The following is a 15519-nucleotide window of genomic DNA, read 5'->3' as shown; positions in this document are numbered from 1 at the left end:
TCAACTAGTCCAACTTTGGTATATAGGCACTTTTATTTTGTTCAATGGCATGTATAGGGCTTATGTTCATTTTGTTATATTGTCAATTGATTTTCCAAGATGAAGGTATCTAAAGGTATACATATCTATTTGTATATGGCCATGGGGATTGGCTCATTTTAAAGTAGGTTATGACCTACAAATTTATGCATGCTTATGTTCAATTGTTCTAGTGAGGATCAAGTGTGGTATCTCACATTTAGACACACATGATGTGACCAAATCACATGGGGTGGTTAGGCCACAATTTTGGCAATGAGTTAAGATGATGAGCCAATCTTAATTGAGTTATAAGTCATAGAAATCCTTAAGATAAAGGGGATAACCTAACATGAGTGAAATCGATAAGATGAGGTTTACATGCAGTGAGGTATATTAAGGTCATTTAAGAGTATAATTAGACCATGTTAAGTGTTATTGAAAACTATAAGTGGATATGGTTATTAGAGGGTGACCTAAGGCTTGGAAAATAGCCTAACAAGGTCCACACGGGTAGACACACGGGCGTGTGTCTAGGCCGTGTGAGACACACGGATCGCCCCATGGGCCTGTGGTATGGCCCTGTGTCCCCTGCACCTAAAATTTTGAATTCAGTATACATGGTAGTAAACATACGGGTAGAGACATAGTCGCGTGTCTCAACTATGTGGAGGGTATGGCCTAGCACATGGGCCTGTGTCTTAGGAGCCACTGTTGATGACGATGCTGAGCGAGCTGAATTCTGGCTTAATAATACAATCCGTATGTTTGATGAGCTATCATGTACCCCTGACAAGTGTATTAAATGTGCTGTATCTTTGCTTCGAGATTCTGCCTATCACTGGTGGAATACATTAGTCAGAGATTCATTGATCAAAAACGCAAAGAATTCTTCGAGTTGAAACAGGGTTTATGACCATAATAGAATATGGATGGGAATTTGTAAGACTCAGTAGATATGCCCGAGAATGTGTTTCGACTGAAACTATAATGTGTAAAAGATTTGAAGAAGGGTTGAATGAAGACATTAAGTTGCTAGTCGGAATACTTGAAATAAAAGAGTTCGTTGTACTAGTTGAGCGAGCATGCAAAGCTGAAGAGCTCAGGAAAGAGAAAAGAAAAGCTAGCTTTGAAGCTAGAGATTCACGAAAAAGATTGCCGGGTAAAATATTTTAGTTGGCATCAAAGAAATTTCAAGATGACTAGCCATTCAAAGGCTATGGCATGTTATTCTAGATAGGATCAAGATAGACCACTTGTGAGCTCGAGAGCTACCTCATTAGCTAGTGTTGGTAACATCCGAACGAACCAACTTGAGTGCAAACACTACAGTAAGCAGAATCTCGATAGTTGTAGATTGAATGATCGGGCTTACTTTAAATGTGGATCAATGGATCACTTCATTCTTGAATGCCCTGAGTTAGCTGAGTAAAACATAGTGGAGAATATGAGACCAAGTAACATGTCAGCCCAAGGTAGACCACCTAGGAACACGGTTAATGTGAGTGGCAGCCAGAGGGGAACTAAAGACACGGCTGTTAGATCTGAGGCTTGCACACCGGCCAGAGCTTATGCTATCCGCGCTCGTGAAGAAGCTTCGTCTCTAGATGTGATTACCAATATTTTCAATCTCTATGACTGGATTGACTCATTCTTATGTATGTGAGACTTTAGTATCCAGTAAGACTCTGCTTGTTGAGTCTACTGAGTTTGTGATAGAGTATCAAACCCCTTAGGCCGGTGTGTCTTGGTTGATAAAGTATGTAAGAATTGTCCGTTGATGATTCAAGAATCATGTTTTACAGCTGATTTGGTGTTGTTTCTATTCGATGAATTTGATATAATTCTGGACCTAGATTGGCTAACGTTGCATGATGCTATTGTGAACTGCAAACGAAAGACTATTGATTTGCGATGCCAGAATGATGAAATAATTCAAATTGAGTCTAATGATCTGAATGGTTTACTGGTAGTGATTTCTTCGGTGTTAGTTCAGAAATATATGAGAAAGGGCTGTGAAGCTTACTTTGCTTATGTACTCGATTCTAAAGTGACCAAAAAGAAAATTGAATCAGTACCAGTCGTGTGCGAGTATCCGAATGTGTTTCCTGAAGAATTATCGAGTTTGCCACCGATCTGAGAGGTATAGTTTGGCATTTAGTTAGTACTTGGGACAGCTTCAATTTTGATAGCTTTGTATAAAATGGCACCAACTAAATTAAAAGAGTTGAAAACCCAGTTGCAAGAATTAATAGATAGAGGTTTTGCACGACTGAGTTTTTCTCCCTGGGGTCCACCGGTTTAGTTTGTGAAAATGAAAGAAGGAACTAAGAGAATGTGCACCAATTATTGACAGCTCAATAAAGTGACCATAAAGAATAAATATCCTCTGCCACGTATTAACTATCTGTTTGATCAGTTGAAAAGGGCTAAGTGTTTTCAAATATAGACTTGAGATCAAGTCACTATTAGTTGCGAGTTAAAGACTACGATATGCCAAAAATTACTTTTCGAGCGAGGTACAGACATTATGAGTTTTTAGTTACGCCTTTTGGACTAACAAATGCACCTGCTGCTTTTATTGATTTAATGAATCAGATCTTCGGATCGTATTTGGATCAATTTGTTGTCGTTTTCATAGATGACATTTTGATATATTGTAACACCCCGTACCCGAGTCCGCTGCCGGAGTCAGACACGAGGGGTTAACGGCTTAAACCATTCACTTCCGCAGTCCATTTTAAAAATTTTCCAGGCAGTTGGCTAACTTTATCACTGTCACTTTAAAAATCATATCTTGAGTTTCAAAACTCGAAAACCAGTTTCGTAATTTTTCCCTGAAACTAGACTCATATATGCATCTACAAATTTTTTTTCTAGAATTTTTGGTCAGGCCAATTAGTACAGTTTATTATTTAAAGTCTCCCCTGTTACAGGGTGTGACTACACTGACCTTCATGCATTACGACCTGGATATCTCCCTGTACAGGGCTTCAGTACTGATGTTTTTTGTTTCTATAGAAACTAGACTCAAAGAGGAATCTATAAATATATGGTATGACTCCTAATTATCTCTGGTTAATTTACAATGAATTTCCAAAGTCAGAACAGGGAATCCAGAAACCGTTCTTTCCCTGTTTCACGAAAACCTAAATATCTCTTAACATACAACTCATATGACCGTTTCGTTTCTTCCATATGAAAGTAGATTCATCAAGGTTCATTTACATAATTTATTAACTATTTAATTTCATTCCTACTATTTTTAGTGATTTTTCACATCCACATCACTGCAGCTGTCAACCTCTGTCCTTAAGGTAGATTTTACCTACTTCATAATTTCCTTGATTCAACTAGCCCTTTTAGCATACATGGCACAAAGATGATCACGATTAACCATTCCAAGGGCTAATCGATTCCAAACATTTCCACATCTCTTAATGGACAACATACAAAATGATTATGATACCATGCCAAAGTGTATACAAGCCATTTTCGCATGGCTATCCAAATTTATACAAAATCAAAGGGTCTATGACCAACAAGCGAAAGAGTAGTCCTATACATTAACCAAAATATCCTCTCACTACTAGTCTATTCTATACATGCCATAAGATATTCCAAAACATAGCAGTACCAAACAGTGGATAGTGATAGTGTGACTAGTTCTTTGACGATCCCCGAGCACTGTAGCTTCACAATGAGACCTATAAGGCGGAGGAAACAGAGTAAACAGAGTAAGCATTACAATGCTTAGTAAGTTTTAAGCGGTGTCAACAGATAACAATTGAATTATAACATAGTTGTTCGTATTTTATTTCACTCTTCCTTGGGCATACCATCCCTTTACCGAATATGCACATCTTATCATATACAATAGGCGGATAAACTCTTACATAAAAGTGAGCTCATGTGACATAGATATATCGTATGATTTCACATAACCTCTCACACTAATCCGATGTCACATAATCATAGGAATAGTCCCATAGGTTGCTCTCGTATGCATCATATATAAACTTGGAGTACATACTGTTTAACCTTTCGCATTATGTATATTTATAAGCAATTCTTATTACAAAGTCTTACCGGACATAATCTCCACGTAGTCATCGGGTCGTGCAGGACATAATCTCCACACGTAGTCATCGGGTCTCACCGGAACATATTTCAAGTTTCATGTACACTTAATCACATGTTACAACATTCACATTAGCCATTCGGCTTTATCACATATATATACACTTTCACATTCATCACGTCGGCCATTAGGCCTTATCACATATATATACATTTTCACATTCATCACGTCGGCCATTAGGTCGGCCATTAGGCCTTATCACATATATATACATTTTCACATTCATCACGTCGGCCATTAGGCCTTATCACATATATATACATTTTCACATCCATCACATTGGCCATTAGGCCTTATCACATATATTATTATGTACAGACTTGGTCTTGGCCGAATCTACATCAATCATTTTCTAACGAATAATTCAATTTCACGCCATACTATCATACTATCATTTCATATTCGAATACTCATAAACTTACAATTTCACAAATTTTGATATCAAAGATCCATCTAACACTCATGTATCATTTTACAATATCACAATTTAGAATTCAAGTATGGGATCAATCAATAGCTTATGAGCAACTAAAACAAGTTTTTATCCATGTTTACAACAAAATCACATAGTCGCTACGAGCTGTTTTCCTGAGCAATGGTCACTAAATTATTTATACCCGGAGCTACAAAACTCTAAATCACTTGCCGTTAATTTTATCAGAATATAGACTCATATATCTTCCATCCATGAAATTTTCAGAATTTTTGGTTTGGCTAATCAATACCAGATTTTTCTTAAAGTTTCCCCTGTTTCACTGTTTGACTAATCTGACCACTCTTCGCTACGAATCCAATTTTTCATTGTACAGAATTCATAATGTGTTCTATTTGATTCCATTTGAAACTAGACTCGTTAAGGAGTCTAAGCATATAAATCTTATCTTATAACCATTTTTGTACAAATTATAATGATTTTCCAAAAACAGAACAGGGGATTTCGGAGTCATTTCGACACTGTCCCGCACAACTTTAAATATCTCTTTATAGGAAATTTCTTTGCTTCCACGGTCTCTTTTATAAGAAACTAGACCAACTAAGCTTTGATTACATATTTTATTCAGCCTATAATTCCACACCAACAATTTATAGTGATTTTCTAAAATAACATTACTGCTGCTGTCCAAGCAAATTATTACTATTTGCTCTTAAACTTCCAAGTCCAAACACTTATGAACTTACCATTTGGGTTTAAGACATATCATGGCCACATCATATCTTATTAAATCAACTCATTATGTCCTATTATGATTGAATTTACTCAACGTTTAATCACTTAAAACTTACCCCGGAAGTGGTCGATGACTAGATATCCACGGCTATTCGTTTACTTTCTCTTTTCCCTTATCCGACTTTGATCCTCTAGGCTCTTGAGCTAAATCAAACAATTTACTTCCCAATCAAACACAATCACACGGCATCCATATACATTTTAGAACCATTCTTAACATATTTACTACTCAAGCATGTAACTTAACAACTTAACCATTAGTTGCCGAACCACAAACAAAACATATTCATACGTCAATATCTCAAACCTTACCATAACAACCAATATGCAAGATATCACATATACATAACTTAGCTTATGAGAACATATGTATTACTTCATAAACACATCTTTAAGCGTTCTTTTATTCCATCAACTCAAAACACATTCATCCCTCTCAATAACTAAACTCAAATTCGACAATGGCCTCCAATATAGTGACCGATTCTTCTCAACTAGCACCTAGTGTACACACATGATCATTTGTTTGATTCAAGCACCTATCCACCAAAAATTTATCCAAATTTACAAGAACAACCACATTCTTTGTTATCTACCATGACCGAAACCCATATTCATTCACCAAATATCAAAAATTTATCATGAATTTGACATATAAGGACATAACCAAATGTTTCTTGCAACACAAAACTCAAAAATTAACACATGGGTCATGTTATGAGCACCAAAACAAACTCAACTTCACAAAAATTCCAAAAGAATCACATGATATCATACCTTAATCTAACAACCACCATAGCCGATTTTCTCAAGCTCTTCCCTTCCTTCCTTTCCTCTATTCGCCAAGGATGTTCAAGAATGAACATTTTTTCAATTTTGTTTTCTTTCCTTCAACTCACGGCAAAGGGGGAACATGGATGAGACAACTTTGTTCTCATCACCCTCCCATTCATTTCTTTATTACTAACCCTTTGTTTTATTCTTTCTCCCATAACACACTAACACAACATGTTTCCAACATGTTTCACCCCATAACATTTTGTCCATCCTCATGCTCATGGCCGCCACTACATATTAGGGGAAAATTGACATGCAAGTCCTCCTTTTGATTACATGCACTATTAGATCCTTGTAGATTAGCCTATCACATTTCGAAAGTGTCACACAAGTCCTTTTGACTAAATTCACATGCAATTTACTAAATCAAAGCTTAAAATTTTCGCACATTCATATTCACATATTTTAGACCATAAATATCACATCCAAATAAATTGGTGACTCGGTTTAGCGGTCCCGAAACCGCTTTCTGACTAGGGTCACTATAGGGCTGTCACATATATTCCCATGATGAATCTGAGCATGCTGAACATTTGAAAATAGTGCTAAAAACTTTGCGTAATAAGTAGTTGTTTGCAAAGTTTAGTAAATGCGAGTTATAGTTGTGTGAAGTCAGTTTTCTAGGACATGTTGTGCCAGCATCGGGAATTAGAGTTGATCCGAGCAAGATTTTCACGATAATAGATTGGAAGCCTTCGAGGAATGTATCCGAAGTTCGATGTTTTTTGGGACTTGCAGGTTATTATATACTGTTTGTAAAAGGCTTTTCATTGATTGCCACTCCATTGATGAGGCTACCTCAGAAAGATGTTAAATTTTAGTGGTTGGACAAGTGCCAGAAGAGTTTTGACCAGCTAAAAGCTTTGTTAACCGAAGCTCTAGTGTTTGTTCAGCCAGAATCGGGTAAAGAAGTCGTAATCTATAGTGATGCATCATTGAATGGTTTGGGATTTGTTTTAATTTCGGAAAGCAAAATCATAGTGTAACACCCATTACCCGAGTTTGATGCCGGAACAGGATACGAGATGTTACTGAGCTTAAACACATACACACAATCATTTTCGGATCATAAATTTCGCTCAATTTTTTAAACTTTCAAACTTCCTCTTAACGACCCTAATATAGACCTACGAGGTCCAAAACACGCTTTGGAAATGGTTCAAGAATAAACCAAACACTTTAGAAAACTTTGTAAAATTTCCAAGCAAAAAGGGGCACACGCCTGTGTGAAAGGGTGACACGCCCGTGTGTCTTCTTCACAAGGCCATGTTGAAGACCCGTGTCACTCACACAGCCTGAACATATTGGGACATGCCCATGTCCCTAGCCTGTGTGAATTTATTTCTCGATTCAAACCAACAGAGGTTTTCAAACGGCTTGGCACACGCCCGTATCCATGACCCGTGTCCCCCACACGGCCATGACATGCCCGTGTCTCAGCCCCTGTATAAAACCTTGACATTCTATTTCTGACGTTAGCAACCATTTAAGGGCACACAGCCATGGTACACGCCCATATAGTAGGTCGTATCCTCCACACGGTTGAGACACACGGTCGTGTCTCCACCCCATATGGTTGCTACTGGTATTCTGTTTTGCCAAATTTAGCTGCAGGGGACACAAGTCCTGACTACACACCTATGGGGCAAACTGTGTGTCACACATGGTCTAGACAATGCCCGTGTATCTACTCGTGTGGACAAAAATAAGGCTATCTACCAATTCTTTTTGCCACCCTCATTTGCTCCAACCTACACAACATCAAACATAATCGATCCAAGCATAAACACACATAATCAAAACAGCCACAACCATGAGAATTTTCATCAAATGCATTTAATAATAAACAATATTAGCCAACATTAATGGCGTATACAAAATGAATATCACATCTATATGGGCCAACACTTGTGGCTAAACTAACATGACACTAAACAAAAAGACCAAGTCTCTATACATGCCACACTCAAAACATTTAAACTAGTTATACCAAAAGCTTTAGGTGATAGTGTGATCGATGCCTTCGACATCTCTTGATTCCCGATGCTAGCTTGACGGCCTATATAAGAATGGAAAAGAGAGGGAGTAAGCATAAAGCTTAGTAAGATGCATATAAATAAGTAACAACATCAACCATGCATATTTAAACACATAGCATATTATAAATCAACACAACATTCTTGAGTGAACAAAGGTAAATATCACTATATGCTTATATATCACAAGTATAAGTCAAAGATTACAAAATCGTCCCAATATCATTTTCATAGCTAGAACTTACTCATGTGATTCTTACCATTAAGGCATCCTAACTAGACTCATATCTCATGAGTTTCGAATAAGAACCTGTACCACCCACAACATGATTATATCATTCCATATCATTATCATAAGCTTTAAAATAACTCGTGAAACCATTTAGAATACTAAAGGATATATGATAAACCTCACACAATAGGGTAAATTGTTGATGCCATGTCCCAGACATGGTCTTACACTGGCTCACATGTCAAGGACGAGGCCATGTACCAGACATGGCCTTACACTAGCTCTCGTCTCAATGCCGATGCCATGTCCTAGACATGGTCTTACTTTGGGTCTCGTAACATTGCCGATGCGATGTTTCAAACATGGTCTTACACTGGCTCTCATAACATTGCCGATGCCATATTCCAAACATGGTCTTACACTGGCTCTCATAACATTGTCGATGCCATGTTCCAAACGTGATCTTACACTAGCTCTCATAACATTGCCAATGCCATGTTCCAAACAAGCTCTTACACTGGTTCTCATAACATTATCGATGCCATGTTCCAAACATGGTCTTACACTGGCTCTCATAACATTGCCGATGCCATGTTCCAAATATGGTCTTACACTAGCACACATATCACACAAATGTAATTGCATGGATATCCAATCTATTCCTAGGTTCAATTGGGATTTTACCACATTAATTTCATCATGCATTATTTATAATCATATTCAATTATATTATGCAAAATCAATCATTCAACACATAATAGCGACAAAGTTGCCTTACTTACATACAACTTACCTTGGTATACAAAAGGCGAGCGACTAGTCGATTTTTAATCCACTAGCTTGGTTTTCCCCAGGTATAGGTCTAGATTTCATTTTTCTTGATCTATAATAATAAAATTTACTAGTTTAATCATCACATTAATCAATGAAATTTCATAATTTATATTTTGGAAAAATGACCATTTTGCCCCTAAACTTTCACAAAATTACTATTTTACCCCTAGGCTTCTAAATCAATTTTTATCAAATTTTCTCACTAACCAAGCCTAGTCGAATTCTTTTTCTACTAGAAGTAGCCCAAAATTTTAATTATTGCTCATACTTATCATTCATTTTGTCATATTTACAAAATGGTCTATTTTAGGAGTTTTCATGAAAATCCTTTCACAAAAGTTGTTTGTTTAACCACCATGAGTCATTTTCTTCCTTAAAATTTTAGAAATCAACATGATACTATCATGGAAAAACACTAGACTCTCAACCATTTTTGCAAAATAACTCTCCCATTAGTTAGCTTAAGCTACAAGGGCCTCAAAAGTACAAAAATCATCATCAAGAAAGACCATCAAAATCACTTACTTGCAAGAGTCTAAAGTTGCTAAAAATTTCAAGCTCCAATGTCCTTCTTTCTTGAAGAACATCAGTGGAGAAGAGAAGAAATGAAAAAAAGATGATAGCTTTTCCTTATTTTATTATATTCTAGTCAAATTAGTCACCAAACTTCACCAAATTTTGACTTCATAATTCCTTTGTCCCTATGTTCAGCCACTAACAACTTTATGATCTATTTACTCAATAAAGACCTTTAATTTAATGTTCCAAAGCTAATTGACACCTTTATCTAATGAAATAAAACTTTTTTCCCTTATGCAATTTAGTCCTTTTTCGAAATTAAGTAAGCAATCGCTAAAATTATTTCACCAAAATTTTCATGCACTCATATAATCATGCTATAACACATAAAATTCTCCGGCCTCAGATTAGTGGTTCTAAAACCACTATTCTGACTAGGCCCAAAATTGGCTTTCACTTGATGTAAACCTGAAGGTACTTGATGTTCGGCTTTCACTTGCTAAAAAATCAAGCACTTAGAGACAAATTCTGAAACGTCTCTCTTCAATCTCGACCACTAATACATTTTCTTCAAGTCATTGTACATTTTCACACTACCTGGGTGGATAGACATACAACTGTTATGTGCCTGATGTAAAGTTTTCTGAATAAGCTCATCGTCTCTGGGTACACAAATTCTGTCTCGAAACATTAAACAACCATCTGAACCAATCTGAAAGTCTAATTTTATACCCTTCTCGCACTGAGTTATCTTAACTTGCAATTCTTTATCACTTTTCTGAGCTTCATAGATCTCATGCAAAAACATTGGTTTCACTCTCAACTCAACTAAAATCAAAACATCATTAGTTACTAACAGTTAAGTGTTCATGGCCGTCAAGGCAAACAATGATTTCCTACTTAAAGCATTGCCGACCAAGTTTGCCTTCCCCGGGTGATAGTTGATCACTAGATCGTAATCTTTTATGAGCTCTAGCCATCTTCGTTGCTGCAAATTTAAATATTTTTAAATCATTAAGTATTTAAGACTCTTATGGTCTGTGAATAATCAGAATCTCTCGCCATACAAGTGGTGTCTCCAAATCTTTAGTGCAAACACTATGGCTACTAACTCTAAGTTGTGTGTCTGATAATTCTTCTCATGCGGCTTTAGTTGTCTCCAGGCATATGCTATCACCTTGCCTTCTTGCATGAGCACTCATCCTAATCAATTAAAGGATGTATCGCTATACACTACGAATTCTTTTCCTGGTTCCGGTTGTACTAAAATTAAGGCTTTAGTCAACAACGACTTAAGTTTCTCGAAACTCTGTTGGCATTTTTCCATCCAATCGAACTTGACATCTTTCTGGAACAACCTCGTCATCGGAGTAGCAATCATGGAGAATCCTTTAACGAATCGTCTGTAGTAACCTGTTAAGCCTAGAAAGATTTTAATCTCTGATACATTCCTCGGTGGTTTCCACTCAACAACATCTAAGATCTTACTCGGGTTAACTCTAATTTCATTACCCGACATGATGTGTCCTAATAATCTGACCTCTCGGAGCCAAAACTCACTTTTACTAAACTTGGTTATCTCTTAAAGTCTGCAAAATAGTTCTCAAATGCTCTGCATGTTCACTCTCATCATGAGAATAAATTAATATATCATCAATTAAAACCACAACAAATTTATTTAAGTACAATCGGAAAATATGGTTCATTAAGCCCATAAACATGGTAAGAGCATTTGTTAAGCTAAACGACATGACAAGAAACTCATAATGACCATACCAGGTTAGAAATGCCATTTTCGGCACATCTTACTCCTTAACTCTTAGCTGGTAATAACCGGATTTAAGTCTATCTTAGAAAACACTGTGGCTCCTTTCAATTGGTCAAATAGATTATCGATCATTGGCAAAGGATACTTGTTCTTCACAGTCACCTTGTTGGGCTGTTTGTAGTCTATACATAGCCTTATCGACCCGTCTTTGTTTTCCACAAAAAGTACCAGAGCATCCCAGGGAGAATAGCTCGGTCTTGTAAAACCCTTATCTGTTAACTCTTGTAGCTGAGCCTTCAACTTTTTTAACTCCAACGGTGCCATCCTATACGAGGCAATTGATATAGGCATAGTACCAGGGACAACTTAATACCAAACTCGACTTCCCTAGATGGAGGCAGTCCGGGCAACTCTTCCGGAAACACATCTGAAAACTCACAAACCACTGGAACTAACTCAATCTTTGCCTTCGACACTTGGGTATTCAAAACAAATGTGAGATAAGACTTATACCCTTTTCTTATGTATTTCCCAGTAGTCATGAAGAAATCAGTACAGGAAAGCTATCTGGTTCAGCTGATTCAACCCGAATAATAACCCCATTTTCATATTTCAACTCAATAAACTTACTACCACAGTTTATTAACAAGTTATGAAATCCATGCCAAGAATTAGGACAAATTCATCAAACGATAGTAGCATGAGGTTAGTCGGAAAACAATGACCTCTAATCATCAAATGACAGTTTCTACACAGTTTGTCAACTAACACATGCTTGCCTAACGGGTTTGACACTTTTATCCCAAATTTTGTAGACTCAATAGGCATATTCATGCTAGACACCAATTTTACACAAGCATACGAATGGCTAGACCACGGATCAATCAAAGCTACAACAGAAATATCGTGAAGAGAAAAAGTACCCATAATCACATCCAATGACGATGCCTCTTCACGAGCGCAAATGGCATCCTTGCAGGCGCTCTGCCCTTGGACCTTATGGTGGAATCTCTAGGCGCACCTCTACTATTAGCCCATCTTCCCGGGTTCTTCTATCGCCTACCTCTCGAAGGAGCGTTACTCGCTCTCACATCTTGCTTTTTGCCTTTCTCCTCCATTTTAGGACAGTTTCAGATGGAATGGTCTAGCAACCCACATTTAAAATAGCTCTTTTATTTCCTTAGCACTCACCTAAATGGTGTCTACCGCACTATGAACATTCTGGTCTATTCGGTTGAGCACTACCAACACTCACGATAGAAGTGGTTTGAGCCTTAGACGTAGTGTACTACTTATTCTTATTTCTACTCGAGAATCCCATTGAAGCATTTGATCGAGTAGTAAAGTCTCTCGATCTCTTAGACGAGGTCTGAAATGATGTTCCCATTTTTCTTTTCTTTGAATCACGAGACTCGTTATTAGCTTTTCTCTTCTCCTTGACTAATTCTTCTATCTTGCAAGTTCTTTCAACAAGCACCAGAAACTCTCCTAACTCTAAGATGCCTACTAATAATTGGATGTCTTCATTCAATCCATCCTTAAATCTCTTGTACATAATGGCTTCGGTAGATACTCACTCCCTAGCATATTTCTTGAGCCTTACGAACTCACGCTTATACGCTGTTATTGTCATTCGGCCTTACTTCAATTCTAGAAATTCCTTCCTCTTCTGATCGATAAACCTTTGACTAATATACTTCTTTCAGAATTCCTCTTGGAAAAACTCCAATGTAGTCTTGCAGGAGTGACACAACACACTTCACACACTCCTTAGGTGTGCAAGGCAACTCATCGAATACCCTAATGGTATTTTCTAGCCAGAACTCTCCCCTCTCTAGGTCATCATCTATATTCGCTCTAAATTCCTTAGCCCCTTGCTTTTAATTTAGTCAACCAAAGGTTTCTCCCTTCTGAACATCCCTACCCCTTGGGGCGCTATGGGGTTAGGTTGAGGAATTGGAGGGGGTGGGGGAGGTGGAGTGTTCAGATTTGCACGAACAAACTCCAAATACCAGGCATCCATCATATGGAGGTAGGCTTCTCTAGCCCCTCTGTCCTGACTTATTGTCACGGGCCCGCTCTCTACTGGCACGGTCCCTTTAGTGTGAGCCGGCGTATTACTCTCTACATCATCTGCCATTGCTTTGTTGGGATCCATCTACTATATGAAAACACAATTTAGATTCGTCAGGATTCGTCACACTATCACAATGTATTTATGACATGTATAGCTAGACTCGTACCCATGCTAGGTTAGTCTGAGAATCGACTAAACCATAACTCTGATACCACTAAATGTAACACCCCTTACCCAGGTTCGATGCCGAAATAGGATACGAGATGTTACCGAGCTTAAACACATACACACAATCATTTTTGGGTTATAAATTTCACTTGATTTTTGAAACTTTCAAACTTCCTCTTAATAAACATAATATAGACCTACGAGGTCCAAAACAAGATTTGGAAATGGTTTGAGAATAAACCAAACACTTTAGAAAAATTTGTAAAATTTCAAAGCAAATAGGGGCACACGCCCGTGTGAAAGGGCGACCTTCCTATGTGAAAGGGCGACCCGTCCGTGTGTCTTCTTAACATGGCCATGTTGAAGGACCGTGTGGTTCACACGAATTGAACATATCGGGACATACCTGTGCCCCTATCTCGTGCAAATTTATTTCTCAATTCGAACCTACAAGGGTTTTCACATGGCTTGGCACACGCCCGTGTCCATGACTCGAGTCACCCACACGGCCATGACACGCATGTGTCTCAGCTCATGTACAAAAACCTTGACATTATATTTCTGACGTCAGCAACCCTTTAAGGGCACACGGCCATGGTACACACCCGTGTACTAGGTCGTATCCTCCACACGGTTGAGACACATGGCCATGTCTCTGTGGTGTGGTTGCTACTGGGCATTCTGTTTTGCCAAATTTAGGTGAAGGGGACACACGGCCTGAATACACGCCTGATCGTGTGATTTCGTGATAGGTTTTAAATATTTATACTTACTCATTCTTGAACTAACTATTATCGTGATGTAGGCAACTGTACCTATCAAACAGTAGTATAGTTTTAGCAAGACCGGATTGTCGAACCCAAAGGAACTAAAAGTACTAGTAATGACTATCTTTTTATTATCTAGCCTAAAAATAAAGAGGTTTTGTTTTAATTAACTAATTATCTAAACTAAGAATGCACAGAGAAAAGAATTGGGGAATTGCTTTTGGGGAAAATCAATTGACTTAAAACAATACCTAAGGAAAAATCCACCTAGACTTTACTTTTTATTCTGGCTCTGAATCAGATGATTTATTCATTCAACTAATTCTGTAGAGATCCCTAAGTTATGTTATTATCGCTATTCAAGACTAATAACGTCTAATCCCTAGATTGAATAACTGAGACTTTTCTCTAATTAACACTCTAGGATTACATTAACTCGATCTATGGATCCCCTTATTAGATTTCACCCTAATCCGACAAAATCTTGTCACCCTATTTCTAGGCACGTAATCAAATCCGTTTAATTATGGCAAATGTACTCTTAGACAGAGTCTATTCCTCCTCTGAATAAGAGCATATCTTGAATCAGTATCCTGGGATATCAAAACAAGAATTAAGAACACATAATTAAAAACAAGTTAAATATTTATCATACGATTTAGAAAATAATAACAAGATTCATCTTAGGTTTCATTCCCCTTAGGTATTTAGAGGATTTAGTTCATGACTAAATAAGAAAACATCCCAGAAGAATAAAGAATACAAAACATAAAGAAAACCCAAAACTCCTGAAGGGAAATTGAGGAGAGATCTTCAGTGTTGATGATGAATCTGGCTTCCGAGATGGATCAATCGGCTTCATTGGAGTAATTCCTTACTCCCCCTTCTCCATCC

Source organism: Gossypium arboreum, chromosome 4 (assembly GCF_025698485.1).
Source record: "Gossypium arboreum isolate Shixiya-1 chromosome 4, ASM2569848v2, whole genome shotgun sequence".
NCBI lineage: Eukaryota > Viridiplantae > Streptophyta > Magnoliopsida > Malvales > Malvaceae > Gossypium > Gossypium arboreum.
The sequence above is the reverse complement of the archived record's forward strand: the minus strand, read 5'-3'. Positions refer to the sequence as shown.